Source organism: Mustela erminea, chromosome 1 (genome assembly GCF_009829155.1).
Source record: "Mustela erminea isolate mMusErm1 chromosome 1, mMusErm1.Pri, whole genome shotgun sequence".
Lineage (NCBI taxonomy): Eukaryota > Metazoa > Chordata > Mammalia > Carnivora > Mustelidae > Mustela > Mustela erminea.
Genome location: NC_045614.1, coordinates 195,509,896 through 195,526,157, shown reverse-complemented (window position 1 = coordinate 195,526,157; position 16,262 = coordinate 195,509,896). Strand labels below are relative to the sequence as shown.

The following is a 16,262-nucleotide window of genomic DNA, read 5'->3' as shown; positions in this document are numbered from 1 at the left end:
TCCTATGACCAGAATATATTTAGAATAATATATTATAGAACAAATTTATTTTGACAGAGGATTTAAAAATGAAAGCAAGGATATTAGGCAGAAGAAAATTTAAAACACTAGATAAAATACTGGAGGATATAAATTAAGATAGTGTTGTAAGAAAGATGACAAAGATGAAGAATCTCAAAATGTTTAGGAATTTAATTAGGCACAATTTTGTAAGTGGTTTAGAGCAAATTGTTTGAAATAAGAAATAGTTTAGAAATCAAATATTTCTGTCTGGGGTAAATGAATGAATGACATCATTATTACTTGTAAGTAAAAACACAAGAGTCATATTTTTAAGAGGAAGTGTATGTTGAGGGGTTTGTTTTTGAGCATTTGATAGATATATCTAGTAACTACCTGATTCTATGAGTGTAAAGGATAAGGAGTTGAATACAGATATAAAAAAAAAAAAATTACAGTGCTAATTAGGGCCCAGAAGGAGAGATAACTGAAGGAAGAATTTAAGTAAAATAATGGTACATTAACAAGAGTTCTGACTGTATGAACTAGAAAAACCATATTGGTTGTCTTAAGCTAAAAAAAAGTAACAGAACTGAAGGTATGCTGGAGAGAAAATGGTTGGTAATCATAAGGAGTTTGGAGGCTAGACAGAACCATGTGAATCTGGTCTAAGGGACATTATCCCTTGTTCTCGTATCCCAACCCCAACTATATGGCTGCCTTTGATTTTATGTAACTGACAAGTTCTGTTAAACCATACACCACGACCCATTAAAATGTTCGAGTCTATTTGGGCAAGTAAGATTTGAATGCACACCTAATCCAAAAGTGGTTGGGAGTGCTCTGCCTATGGGAGCTAGGGGAAGGCCTTTATAGGACAGATTAGGAAGCAAAACAAGAAAACTATTTGACTGTCTATCACTTAAGTAGCTATCTTATTTGGGAAAGCCTACTGGGCTATTTGTGATTGGTTGTTCTTACATTTCATTTTCTTCAACAGGAGTATATTTAGGAATTGATCCTGGATTAGGTTTTGGCTTAGGTTATGTAAGCTACCAAGGCATTAGAGTCATCTCTGTTTAACAGTCACATGCTTAATTAATTTAACAGCACTAACAATCCATTTGATTTGGATTTATTCAGTCTAGTGGCAAAGTCTGAGCCATCAGACTCAGCATTCTAAGTCATTGTTCCACACCCTTATGCCCAGTTACCATGCAACTGTGGAAAGAATTGGCCTTTCCGACCCTTACCTCTTTTACCAAGTATCACTGAAGAATTTTACTTCAAGGGACCAAAGCAGTGGGAAGAGGTAAGGGAGGCAGGGGCATGAATTATTATTATTGTTTTTTTTAAGCAGAATGTTTTAATAGAAACAAGTCATGAATGTTTGCATTAGAAGTAAAGAAAATTAAAATATTTCAAAATGTGAGGGGAAACACATATGGACACAAAGATACACACACACTCCATATGTCCACATGTTTCAGGAATATGAGTGAGCAAAGTGGACTTAAAGTTTTCAACTGAATTATCATTTATTCTTTGTAGATTGTCTTTTCATATCTAATATAACAAAGCCAATTTTGTTATCTTAAAAAAAAAAGCCTTGCCTTCAATGCCCTGACACCTTTTAAAACATGATACTTTAGGAATTTTTATCTGAAACTACACACGAATGTATTTGTTCATTATTTCCCTCCTGCTATTATAACAGACTTCAACTTTGATATGCAAAACCTTCAGCAGTTTCTTATTTCTTCTACATGAAAAAATGGATAATTAGTGAGTTAGTAAGGCTGATTAGCATTTTTTTTTAAATCTGCCCATTTAGCTGCTAAATTTGTATCAGTTTCAACATAATGATGTTCATAATAAGATATGATTTTCTGGGAGTTATAAAATTTCAGAAAGCTGAAATTTAGCAGCCTCTGAATAAAAAAAAATTATCTGCATATGATTTCATTTAAGTTTGCATATCATATTTAATTATTTTAATAACTTGTCTTGACTTACTTTTCTAAGACCCATAATCCTACACATTTTGTGGCTAAAAAAAAATTAAATAAATAAATAAAACCCAAAGAACTAGACGTATGTATTTTATAATAATACCAGATGTTCCATCATTTTAACAGTGTGAAACATGTGATGATATTTTGTCAGTCTGAAAATTATAAGCTATATTCAAACCAGGATGTAAGATTGTTAATACTAAGAATACCATGTCTTTCACTGTAATAGTTTGCATCTTCACTTTCATTTTCAAATCCTTTCTTATTCTTCTTTCATTTCTATCACAGCTAATATTTCATTTTCTCTGCTCTTCTTCAGTTGTTTCCCTTCCATCATTTTATTTAGAATAATTAATGGGAAAGCCATAAATAAAATAAACAATAATGTATCAAAATATATATTGGAAATGATTGCTTAGGGTTGCCTGAGTGGCTCAGTCTGTTAACTCCACCTCTTGATTTTGGGGGCAGGTCATGATCCCACAGTCCTGAGATGAAATTCTGTGTTGGGCTCCATGCTGGGGGTGGAGCCTGCTTGAGATCCTCTCTCTCTCCCTTTCCCTGTACCCCTCGCCTCACTTAAAAAAAAAAAAAAAAAAAAAAAAAGCTCCAAGATGATTGGGCTCTATTACAAAACTATAATCATCAAGACAATATGGCACTGGCACAAAAATGTACACATAGATCAGTGGAACAGAATAGACAACCCAGAAATGGACCCTCAACTCTATGGTCAACTAATCTTTGACAAAGCAAGAAAGGCTATCCAATGGAAAAAAGATAGTCTCTTCAACAAATAATGTTGGAAGAAGTGGACAGCCACATGCGGAAGAATGAAACTGGACTATTCCCTTACACTGTACACAAAAATAGACTCAAAATGGATGAAAGACCTAAATGTGAAAGAGGAATCCACCAAAATCCTTGAGTAGATCACAGGCAGCAAACTCTTCCATCTCAGCTACAGCAATTTCTGCTAGTCACATCTCCAAAAGCAAAGGAAACAAAGGCAAAAATGAACCACTGGGACTTCATCAAGATAAAAAGATTTTGCACAACAAAGGAAACAGTCAACAAAATCTAAAGACAACCAACAGAATGGGAGAAGATATTTGAAAATGACATATCAGATAAAGGGCTAGTATCTAAAATCTATACAGAATTTATCAAACTCAACACCTAAAGAACAAATAATCCAATCAAGAAATGGGAAGAAGATATCAACAGACATTTCTGCAAAGAAGACATCCAAATGGCCAAGAGACACATGAAAAAGTGCTTAACATCACTTGACATCAGTGAAATACAAATCAAAACATCAATGAAATACCATTTCACACCAGCCAGAATGGCTAAAACTAACAAGTCAGGAAATGACAGGTGTTGGTGAGGATGAAGGGAAAGAGGAACCCTCCTACGCTGTTGGTGGGAATGCAATCTGGTGCAGCCACTTTGGAAAACAGTCTGGAGGTTCCCCAACAAACTGAAAATAGAGCTACCCTACAACCCAGTAGTTGCACTACTGGGTGCAGTACTGGGTTTTTAACCCCAAAGATACAAATGTAGTGATCTGAAGGGACCCCAATGTTTATATAATCAATATCCATAATAGCCAAACTATGGAACCCAGATGCCCATCCACTGATGCACAGATGAAGAAGATACGGTATACATATACAATGGAATACCACTCGGCCATCAAAAAAAGAAAAAAAAAATCTTGCTATTTGCAACAATGTGAATGGAACTAGAGGGTATTATGCTAAGCAAAATAAGTTGATCAGAGAAAGACAATTATCATATGATTCACCCATATGTGGAATTTAAAGAATAAAACAGAGGATCATGGGGAAGAGAAGGAAAAATTAAGCAATATGAAACCAGAGATGAAACAGACCATAAGAGACTCTTACTCTTAGGAAGCAAACTGAGGGTTGCTGCAGTAGTGGGGGGATGGAGTATCTGGGTGATGGATATGGGGGAGGGTATATGTTGTGGTGTGTGCAGGGTGTTGTGTAAGACTGATGAATCACAGACCTGTACACCTGAAACAAATTAATCAAAAGAAGAAAAGAAAGATATCCAACACAATATGATAAATAATAAATTTTAAAATTCTAAGTTGTCTTTTAAGAGAGAAGGATCGTTAAAGATATAAAAAAATAGCAAATTACTGATCCTGTAAAATAATTACAAAACAGAAAATTTTAAAATACCAGATAAAAAAATTTAAAAAGAAGTGTTAAATTCATTTCTGACCTGATAAAATGAAAGGAAAATTATCAGGCCAGAATAAGAGAAGGAAAGGATTTCAGAGATGTAGCCAGGCACTAGAGCTGAAGACTACCCTGAGGGTGTGGGCAGTTCCCAGTGATAAATGTCTTTGTTTCAGTAGCCTAGGGGAGAGAATAGGGTAGTCAAGAGACAGAGCCTCAGGCCTTTGGATCAAGCTAAAACCCCAGAGTCTTAGCTTCAGGGTAAAATAAAAACCTCCATACAAAAGGAAATGGAAAAGAAACTTGTCTATTTGGACTATTGCTATGGATGGAAAGAAGAAGAAAAGTAGATTTTATGACAACAATAAACCCTCTAGGTCCCTATAGAACTCAGCTAAATTCACACTTGCCTTGTGTTCCAAAACCTAATTAATTTTGAGTAGGCAACAATTTCAAGTGTCATAATCTGAGAGCAAAACATTGCTATCAATTAAATACTTACTGGTGGTATGTTGGTAGCATTACCAGTAAGATTATAAATAATTTGAGACAGAATGCCCAACACCACTTTGAATTAATATGTACTTCTGGTCTTAGCTATGATAGGGAAACCAAGGTGAATAAATAAATACAGAAACAAAATAAAATAATGCAAAATAAAATAAATATTGTAGGGGTGCTTCAGTCGTTGGACTGTTCTACTTTTCACTAGGGCTTGTGGATTCAAGCCCCACGTTAGGTGTAGAGATTACATAAAAATTAAAAACAAAAATCTTTTAAAACAAGTAAACATTGTAAACTCTCAGAAAAGAATAAAGAGGAATTTTTGTGACTACAAATTACATGGATATTAAATAAGACATTAAAAGCATTAGGTGAATACACATATTTTTTTTTTAATGGGAACCACAGGAAGGAATGCAGACTATGACAAGATAATCTAAAGAATATAAATATAAACATAAGGAAATAAAAATATACATTGCAAATATGTGAGATATCCTCAAAGAAGTGGCTCTGGGGGAAAAACAGGATTGACCTCAGTAACTTTGGGAAATTGGGTTTTGAGTGAAAACTTTGTCTTAAACCACAAGGAACTGTGTCTAGCTCTAAGTTGATTAATTTCTTTCACTTGGGAATCTTAGTAAAAATCCTGAAACTGCTATCTGTGCACACTGAGTTCAAACCCATTAGTCAATGAGTGATGACAAATCATGGAGATATGCTCAATGGACATAGGAACCACACCTAAAGAGCTTCCAATGACCAAAGCTGGAAGAGGTTGAGCAGCAAAATAAATAACATAGTACAGCATTACAATCCAAAGTATAAAATACACATAATTAAGTCTAATATGAATGAAGAAATGAATTCTGATATAAATGGATGGATGGATGATGGATGGATGGATGGACGGATGGACAAATGAATGAATAGCTGAGATAACAGACAAGTCTTCCTTACAGAAAAATTTCAAATATTTTATGTAGATACTCCCCACTCCAATATATAGAGTATAACCCATCTTTCCTTGAGGCTGGACCAAGTGATTGCTTTTAAATAAATAAGTGTGGAAGAAGGTAAAAATTAACTTTACAGATAAGACACCTGATAAACAATATTTTCACCGGTGACCCAGGTTAACATCATCAGTGTAACTAATGTAGATATATTCTTACTGGTATGATGAAATGAGAAGACACTTCATCTCTGTTATTCTTCTCCAAATCCCTAACCTCAGATTAATAATGATAAAAACATTAGAAAATCCAAATTGTAAAACATCCTACAAAATACCTGGCAATATTCCTCAGAACTGTTAATATCATCGAAAACAAAAGACAATGAAAAGTCACAGATCAGAGAATTTTCAGTAGGCATGATAGCAAAATAAAGTGTTGTGTTCTTAATTTGATTCCAGAACAGAAAAAGGACATTCGTGGAAAAACTGGAGAAATTAAAATAAAATATGGAGTTTCTTTGCTTAATATAATGTACATGTATTTCTTAGTTGTGAAAAATGTACCATAGTTATGATTTTAGGGAAAAAGGAAAACTCTTGGGGGGTATGTATATCTTCACAACTCTGAATATAAATTTCTTTATGAAAAGTTAAAAAAAGAAAGAAGTTTTGTCAGGAAACAACAAATGTTGACAAGGATATGGAGAAAGGGGAACCCTCTTATAATGTTGGTGCAAATGCAAACTGATACAACCACTCTGGAAAACCATATGGAGTTTCCTCAAGATCTTAAGAATAGAAGATGTTAAGTTACCCTATGACTAAGCAATTATACTACTAGGTATTTACCCCAAAGATACAGACATAGTGAAAAGAAGGAGCATGTGCACCCCAATGTTCATAGCAGCAATGTCCACAATAGTCAAACTATGGAAGGAGCTGAGATGCCCTCAAGATGAATAGATAAAGATGTGGTACATATATACAATGGAATATTATTCAGCCATCAGAAAAAATGAATACCCACCAGTTGCATTGACATGGATGGAACTGGAGGGTATTATGTTAAGTGAAATAAGCCAAGCAGAGAAAGACAGTTATATGGTTTCAATCATATGTGGAACATAAACAATAGTGCAGAGGACCATAGAGGAAGGGAAGGAAATCCAAAGGGGGAGAAATAAGAGAGGGAGATGAACCACAAGGAACTATGGACCCCAAGAAACAATCTGGGAGTTTCAAAGGGAAGGGTTTGGGGGGAGGGGGTAACAGGATGATGGGTATTCAAGAGCACACATGCTATGATGAGCACTGGGTATTATGCTTAATCAATGAATCACTGAACATTACATCAAAAACTAGTTATGTACTATACGATGGCTAACTGAACATAATAAAATAAATAGAAGTTTTGGGTCATATGCAAATTAAAACTTCTGCTCTTGAAAGTTTACTATAAAGAATGTAAAATGCTACAAACTGGAAGGATAGTTTGGACATTGCTAATGCACAAATCTTTAGTATCCAAAACATACTTTTTTTTAAATTTATTTCTTTTCAGTGTAACAGTATTCATTGTTTTTGCACCACACCCAGTGCTCCATGCAATACCCACCACCCTCCCCACCATGCCCTCCTCAATACCCACCACCTTGTTCCCCCAACCTCCCACTCCCCACCCCTTCAAGACCCTCAGGTTGTTTCTCGGAGTCCATAGTCTCTCATGGTTCACCTCTCCTTCTAATTTCCCTCAATTCCCTTCTCCTCTCCTTCTCCCCATGACCTCCATGTTATTTGTTATGCTCCACAAATAAGTGAAACCATATGATAATTGACTCTCTCTGCTTGACAACAGACGAATGGATAAGGAACATGTGGTCCATATACACTATGGAGTATTATGCCTCCATCAGAAAGGATGAATACCCAACTTTTGTAGCAACATGGACAGGACTGGAAGAGATTATGCTGAGTGAAATATAACCATAAAATAACCATAAATAGAAATTACACAACATAATAGAAAAGTAGATAAAAGATGGTGACAAATATTTTACAAGTAAAATCTTCATATAAATCATGAAGATTTGAAGATGTTCAAATTCATAAATTATCAGGAAAATAAAAATTAAAAAGTTATTCACAATTCGGCCTTTAGCAGATTGATAATGTAGGAGTTGTGGGGTATCTGGGTGGCTCAGTCAGTTAAGCATCTGCCTTCATCTCAGGTCATGATCTCAGGGTCCTGGAATTGAGACCCACCTCTGGCTCCCTGCTCAATGGGGAGCCCGTTTCTCCTTCTTGCTGCTCTCCCTGCTTGTGCAAGCGTTCTCTCTCTCTCTGTCAAATAAATAATTTTTTTTTTTAAATGTAGGAGGTGAATAATAACAAGAGTGGGTGATGATCTGGAGTTCCTAGATACCATATTCTCCTTATGGAAGAGTTCATTGTAGAAATAATTTAGCAAACTATTCAGTATTTTATGTAATATGGAAAATGTGCATATTTCCTCATAAAGTAATTTCTTTCCTAGGTATGTAAATTCAGTGTTCATTATGGATCATAGTAAGATATAGCACAGTAAAATTGTAAATGCAAAAATCTGTAAATAACTGAATTTTCAATTGAGAGTAGAATAGATCAACTTTATTATCCATACAACAGAATACTGTACAGTGATTGAACCATGGCCACATACATAAACATGAGTGACTCTTACAACATAGTACTGAACAATAAAAAGCAAGTTGTAAAAGGATTCATACAGGATGATCCTATTTATTTAATATATAAAAACAAGCAAATAAGTCTGTTTGCAAAACTACAGTGAAAAAGATAATATTAAATAGAATATTTAGAACTATGGTTAGATCTGGGGGTTAAGCTTGAGATGTGATCATGGAGAGGTTTCGAAGGTATCATTATTATTTCATATCTAAAACTAGATGCTGATGTATAATGTTTTTTTCCTAAAGTTCCCTATTTATTCTTCATGTTGTATATGGGTGAAAATGACTGTAATTAATGCAGTGGGGAAAAGTATAACTAGGTACATATGTGTTACACTTCTGAGATTCCAAACAATTCAGAAAGGTATTTCAAGCAAAATGTAAAAGTAATAAAAACATAGTTATATTCTTTATATTTATATTGAAGATCAGAAAATAGAAACAATTATTTGGAACTGATTTATCAAGAAAATAAGATTCAGAGATCAATCTTTTCTTCAAACGTGGAAATGAATCGTCCTACTGGCAGTGTCAGTGAAATTTTATTTTTTATGGATGTAGTTAAATGGGAAACAGTCCCTCAGAAGTTTCCTGTTTAAAAGAGGACATACTAAGAAAGAGGAATAGAGAAGATTTTTGAAAGTGGTGAGCTCAGAAAGAGCCAACTAAAACTATAAGGTTTGGGGCCCCAAGAATTTTACATGGTTTAGTACTGATCATAATAATAATAATAATAATGTTTAATAATAATAATAATAACAATAATATAGCTAGATTTATATGCTTCTGGTAACTTCTTTAAGATGAGTGGTACTTAAAATATGTCAGAGAGGTGGCAGTAGGCTACATAAGTGTACAAACTCAGAAAATTAACTTGAGAGGACTTGGTGAATTGATTATCTCTAGTATGAGAAAAAGAAGAGTCAGAGATTTACAGCCAGAATGCTGATTTGTGCCTCTTGGTTGTTGAGTCATAGACTGAGCATACTGTGAATGAAGAGAGGAGACAGCCCATTTTTAATATGTGGAGTAAGAGGTGCCTAATGAAACCTCTTCATAGAAATATTCATAAAATAAACATCTAGAAATGGAGAGGAGAATGATTCCAAGTAGACAAATAAATATGGACCTCATCAACCATGAACAACAATGGAGCCATTGAAATGGGTCTGATCACCCAGGAAGAGTGTGCAGAACAGAAAGAAGAGAGGATGACACAGAGCCTGGACACTGGCACTGAAGGTAGGGCAAAAGCAGCCCAAAAGGAGAAACAGGAAAGGTCACACACTCTTCTCATAGTAATTTAAAAAGATTAGAATATATCAAAGAAGAGGTAGTTTCAGATGTTTCCAGCAATTAACATTGGATCTGATAGTTTCATAAACTTTTCCAATGTGGAATCAATCTACCGTTTTGGAAGAAGGAGTCTGAATAGAGGGACGGGAACTGAGTGGTTAAAATGAGCAGACAGTAAATGGCAGCAAAGCAAATGATGACTTCATCCATAGAAGCTTCATCCAAAATGAATGCCTTCCACAGAAAAGGGAATTTCATCCTACCTTGGACAGTAAGTCAGTGAAGTTAGAGGATTCTCATCCAGAGGCCAGAATTCTAACAAACAAAATTTTTCCAGTCAATAGTTATGAAACTTTAGTGAGAGTGAGGACAATTTGTAATGGTTAATAAAAGTGGGATTCAATATTTTTTGTTATTGCTTGGTTGGTTTTAATTATTTTTTTAAGATTTTATTTACTTATTTTGAGGGTGAGAGAGTGAGCACAAGCAGAAGCAGAGGGACAAAGAGAGACAGCATCTCAAGCAGACTCCATACTGAGCATACTCAGGGCTTGATCCCTTCATCCTGAGATCATCAGCTGAGCCGAAATCAGAAGTCAGCTGCTTACCTGAATGAGACACCCAGGTACCCTGGACTTCAATGTTTTTATTTAATCATTTGTTTTGCATCTCATTTTAATGTAAACAACTGATTTGGAAGAAACAAATGTACTTGAGGAAGTTCTGTTCATTATCACACTATAGCATGTGAGAGTATTAAAATGTGAGTTCAGTAAGAGTTATTAAAAATTATTGTGTGTATAAATATTGTGTTGGTTATTTTACAATTTAATAGGACACAATAATAATTAGGACTATATGCTATACTTTATGTATGCCTGCCTTGTCCCTTAGTAATACACTTCTTGGTAATACATTTTCTAACGGATTTATTTCATAAACACATTTTGGATGGATTTTTATGTTTTTGCTTTGTCACGTGGTAGTTCATCTCAGTAAAAGTGACTTCACTTAAAACTGCATAGTATTTTATAGATTTAGAAAGAGCTCTATTAGACACGCTATGTAATTTTCAATAGATGAACATGGGGAAATATTTGAAGAGTGATGATGAAGTTCGAGTTATTTTCCATGTTTTATGTCCTGAGTACTCGTTTGCACAGTGGGGATTTCTCTGTGTTCATAAAGATTAATTTCTCAGCACACAGGCTGTAGGGCAGTGTTTTCTTCAACAAATCTACTTCTTTTTAAAAGTGAAAGATTCGTCCCCAGGTATATTTTAGTTCAGCGTGTGTATATATGCCAATGAATGGTTGAAATCATCAATAACTACAGAGAAGGACCCTGGGGAAAATGTTAAACATATTGATTTGAAGATATAAATAACAATAGCAAGCAAAGTGCATTTGACCAATTCTTCACTCAAGGGGTGACTTGTATGTAACCTATTAAGAAACAAATTATTGCCTTGAATGCTGTTTCATCATCCAGCAGGTCTTACATTTTAAATTTTCTAAGCAATATACAGCTCAGTAGAGCCTATATTTAGGTGAGCCTATAGAAAATTATGAAGTAATAAAAGGTAAAAGGTCTTTAAAAGTATAACTATTTTAAAAAGTGTTTTTCTTTTTACCTAATAAAAATATTTTATTAAAGAATATTTAGGGGTGCCTGGGTGGCTCAGTTGGTTAAGCAACTCCTTCAGCTACGGTCATGGTCCTAAGGTCCTGGGACCAAGCCCCGCATCAGGCTCCCTGCTCAGTGGGGAACCTGCTTCTCCTTCTTCCTCTGCTGCTCTGCCTGCTTGTGCTCTCTTGCTCTCTGTCAATTAAATAAATTTAAAAAAAAGGAATATTTACTAAATGTTACTCAGCAAGGAAGAAAATTATCTATGTTCTGCGCTCCTAACCAGAGATAACCACCAAAACAACTGATGATATTTTATAAGATTTGTGTCTAATTATTTCAACATCATTATTTTAACATTTTTCTTTGGGGTGGGTATGATATAAATGTATATGTAAAATGTATATCTGTCTTATAAAAATATCATGAAGGGGCTCATGGGTGGCTCAGTCAGTTAAGCATCTGCCTTTGGCTCAGGTCATGATCCCAAGGTCTTGAGATAGATTCCCACATCAGGCTCCTTGCTCAGTGGGGAGTCTGCTTCTCCCTCTCCCTCTGCCCCTATGCCCTACTCGTGCTCTTTCCCTCTCAAATTTAAAAAAAAAAAAAAAAATCCAAAAATATCATGTAGAATTAACACTTTTGTGATCTTGTTCACCACTATACTTAGCATTTTTAAGGAAAAATTTAATTTTTTTATGAAAAATAAGCAAATAAGCTGTAGATAATATTAGGTTTTACTTGGTCTGGACTTAATAAAACCAATAGGGAATCATGTGCCCTTATATTGGTGAATGGCAAACACCACAGTAACATTAAAAAAATATATATATATATATATTTTGTGTGTGTGTCCTGTGATTTTCAGTTACAAATGTCAATTTGAATGAAATATCATTTTCCATAAAATAATGTTAATATTTTATCAACCTCTGAGTGGGTATCTCCTTACTCTGATTAAATGATTCTGTTCTCATTCTGTGTACATAGCAGGAGTGAAATTTCACACTAGCTGCTTAATAGTAATGGCTTTTAAAATCCTCCATTCTTCAATTACTAGTCAACCCATAAGAACCCAGTCTCTTGTACCAGAATACAGCATAACTGGGTTAGATCATTCACAAATTCAAAACAGATTTCACAAAAGAGAGGAGAATGGATGGATTTTTCTCAAAATAAGTGCTTAAGAGCCTGGTTTTTTAAGGTCAAGGAAAACAAAAACATTTTGTAAACCAAAGTTTTATTTAGAGATGCCATTGTACTGTATTTTAAAAATATTTTATTTATTTATCTGACAGAGAGAGAGATCACAAGTACACAAAGAAGCAGGCAGAGAGAGAGACGAAGCAGGCTCCCAGTTAAGCAGAGAGTCTGATGTGGGGCTTGATCCCAGGACCCTGAGATCATGACCTGAGACAAAAGCAGAGGCTTAATCCACTGAGCCACCCAGGTGCCCCCCAGAATTAGTAATTCTTTATCTAAAATTGAAATTTAACTGTTCATCTCATATTTTAACTGTCAACTTTTTACCTACAGAATGGGAAACTCTAAGAGATGGCTTTTCAAAGACATTATTATTTAAAGAGAAAACGAAAGTGTAAATTAGGAATCAAGGAAAAACAGGTAAAAGAAGGCAAACATGTCTGAGCAGATGGACTCAAATAGGAGTTTCTGTGACTGCAATGAGGTGTTTGTTACTGTAACATGAATTGTGAACAAAGAGTGAAGTAGAAAAATGGCAAGAAATGAGTAAAAATCTCAACATGAAAAATCATGTTCAGGAAGGAGGAGTGGATGGATAGACAAGCTTCAAGAAACAGGAGAAATATAGAGGTAGAGAGTCTATTTCCCAGTGGTTGTATGAAAACCATAGTTTGCAAGCATGTGAGGCCCATTCTGTGTTAGGTTTCCTAAAAATTTTGGATGCAAGTTTTTCGTCTCCTTAGAGAATGAGTAAAGGATAAGTGAAACATTGAAATGTAAAAAATAAATAAATAAATAAGATTTTGCTACTCAATTATGTGTATTAATGAAATTTTTTTCAAATTGACTCATGGAGACTTTCAGTGGGCAAAAGTCCGTGGATCTCCCATTATTACAGCGGCTGGGCCTCTAGCTGTAGTTTATGATACTTGAAAAAAGAAAAGTATTGTGCCCTTTTCTGTCACAAAGTGAAGTGTGTCTTCTTTTTGAAAAACAGAGTATTTGTACATGTGCAAGGACAAGGTTAGGGCAAGATTATTTGCAGATTTTAAGTGTATGGCAATATGTTTTATTTGAAAGAGAATACAGAGGCACCTGGGTGCTCAGTCAGTCAAGAGTCTGACTCTTGATTTTGGTTCAGGTCATGATCTGAGGGTCCTGAGATAGAGCCCTACCTCCAGCTCCACAAAGTGGGGAGTCTGCTTGAGATTCTCTCCCTCCCTCCCTCCCACTCTGTCTCTCAAGAAAATAAATAAATCTTAAAAATAAAAAAGGAAGTAGACAAAAATATTATTCATTTGGGATTAGAAAAAAAGGACCTAATCTTTCCATATCATGGTGTGTGTGTGTGTGTGTGTGTTTCATAAATTCCGTTATGGTAACATAATAGCTACTGTTTTTCATTGACATGATTTTGGTGAACCTAGATTCTCTCCTGGGATATACATTGAATAGCAAATGTTATTTTTTTTTTCTTAAGATTTTGTTTATTTGAGAGAGAGAGACAGAAATAATGACAGAAAGGATAAGCAGGGAGAAGCGGGAGAAGCGGGAGAAGCAGGATGCCCACTGAGCAATGAGCTCAATGTGGGACTTGATCCCAGGACCCTGAGATCATGACCCGAGCAGAAGTCAGACACTCAACCAACTGAGCCACCCATGTGCCCGAAAATCTCATTTTTCAAAGAGCCTTTCAACTTAAAAAATCATACACAGAGAAGGGCATTCTTTGTGGAATTATCAGATTTTCTTTTATAACTACTGATCTATTATTATTTTCCTCATGCAATATTATACAGTTCTTACGTGAATCAGATTTTGACTCAATATAAAAAAGCAGAAATATAAAATGGCAATAGGCTATATGCTTACTCGGTTTACACATTTGTTTTTACTACATTTTATGGTAGTTTTTCCTGATCAGGGAAAGACAAAATCATTTTATAATTTAGTTGTTTGTATTTTGTATTCTCTTAGGCACATTAATAATGGAAATGCTTGGATCATAATAGTGACTTCCTCCTTGTATCAATATTTTATCTAAATAAGTAGCTTTGCTGGCAAAGGGAAAATATCCTGCACTTGTTAAAATAAATCAGCAAAACTTATTGAGCTTTTATTTGTGGTGGATGATTCTACATAATCGAGAAAGGACTATCCAGCATGCGGAAAACAAAATAAATGAAGTGATCAACTGTATGAAACAGCCTGATTTCTAGTGATGGAACTTTATGAAATTGGCATTTCTATTCTTAATAGATATTGATTAAATTGGGCAAGTGGCATGATTTTCTTTTTAAGGTTTTATTTATTTGAGAGAAAAAGAGAGAGAGGAGAACAGGAATGCCTGGGGAGGGGCAGAGGGAGAAGTAGACTCCCCACTGAGCAGAGACTCCCCACGGTGACTCCATCCTAGGACCCTGAGATCAGACCTTAGTCAGAGGCAGAAGCTTAACTGATTGAGCCACCAACATGCCCCCCCAAAAAGTGGCATGAATATCTTTTAGAAATTATAGGGGAAAAAAAGAGCACAAAACACATGATTGACCCCAAGTGGGAAGCGTTTGAATTTTAGGAGTGATCATTTGTTCAGACCCTAAAATCTGTGACAACTTCCACACCAATTGACAGATAAAATTTGGAAATCAGATGGGTAGAGATCAAATATCATATCCATTACTAAAGAAATAATATAAAAAATATAAAATGTCTTATATTTGAGCAGTATTGGACTTCAAAATGACCTGTTCTTTTCTTCTCTCCAAATTTTGTTCATTCTCTGAGTAACAGGAAGTCTGGACTCCTGAAAGTCCCCTGCATTGCATTAGTGGTTGAGCCCTGAGCCAAGTTCTCTGCAAAGGACAATCTGCAACGGGCATGTGGTACATGTTCAGTCCTCTCTCCCAGATAAAAGAAGAAGTTCTCTAACAAGGAATGAGTGGCAAGTGAGTGACTTGTGAACAGAAGACGGAAATGTTCTTCCCGTATCTTTCCTTCTGCAAGAGTGGACCACAATGGCATGCTCAACCGCTCCAAGAAGAAGGAAAAGAAAAGAAAAGTTTATTGTGCATGTCTGTAACTTTAGGGACACGTGGAAAGCTCCCTGCTCCTCTAAACACGGAGCATTTTACCAGAATTTTCACCATTACCCCATTACCTATTTAACCATTTCTTATACACTTCTTTCCACTCTCAAAAATATAGAAGAGTAGCCACTAATTATATTTGTTAATCAAGGGATAAAATTTCCATTTTGGCACAGTGAAATTATATGTTTCGAACTATTTTGCTAATCTGAAACTTAACCCATTTTATTTAGAAATGAAACGCTCTGCTGTTTACATGAACATTAAATGCCAGACATTGTTTTCTCTCCATTCTTGCTCTCTTCATTCATGGGCTGTGTATTCTAATTCAAAGCCAAAAGACTGAGCGGTATAGAGGTTTCTTCAAAATTATGTTAAATGCATTTTGATTAGCACAATATCTACTATAGTCCTTGCTTCTGCTTGTTTCCCAAGCAGAATGGCTTCTGCATCGCAGATACTCCTGGATTTGAACTTTAGTAAGAAAGAACATGCTGCCGTGGAAACCTGGGTAGAAATACAGGGATCCTGAAGTTTGGTTGAGTTACAAAATTCCAGGTGGTCTGGCCTATAAAATAAAAAACAGAACAGTGAGCAATTTTGTAAATGTTCCTGTGAAATGTTTGTTT

At 35.2% G+C, this 16,262-nt stretch overlaps 1 long non-coding RNA gene across 1 annotated transcript; it reads left to right on the top strand.

Annotated features, from left to right (window-relative positions):
* Positions 1 to 1,222: 1,222 nt before the first annotated feature.
* On the top strand, positions 1,223 to 15,857 carry LOC116567322. Its single transcript, XR_004276188.1, has 3 exons — positions 1,223 to 1,312; positions 12,881 to 12,967; positions 15,338 to 15,857. It is a non-coding gene; the product is annotated as an uncharacterized LOC116567322 (long non-coding RNA).
* Positions 15,858 to 16,262: the final 405 nt, after the last annotated feature.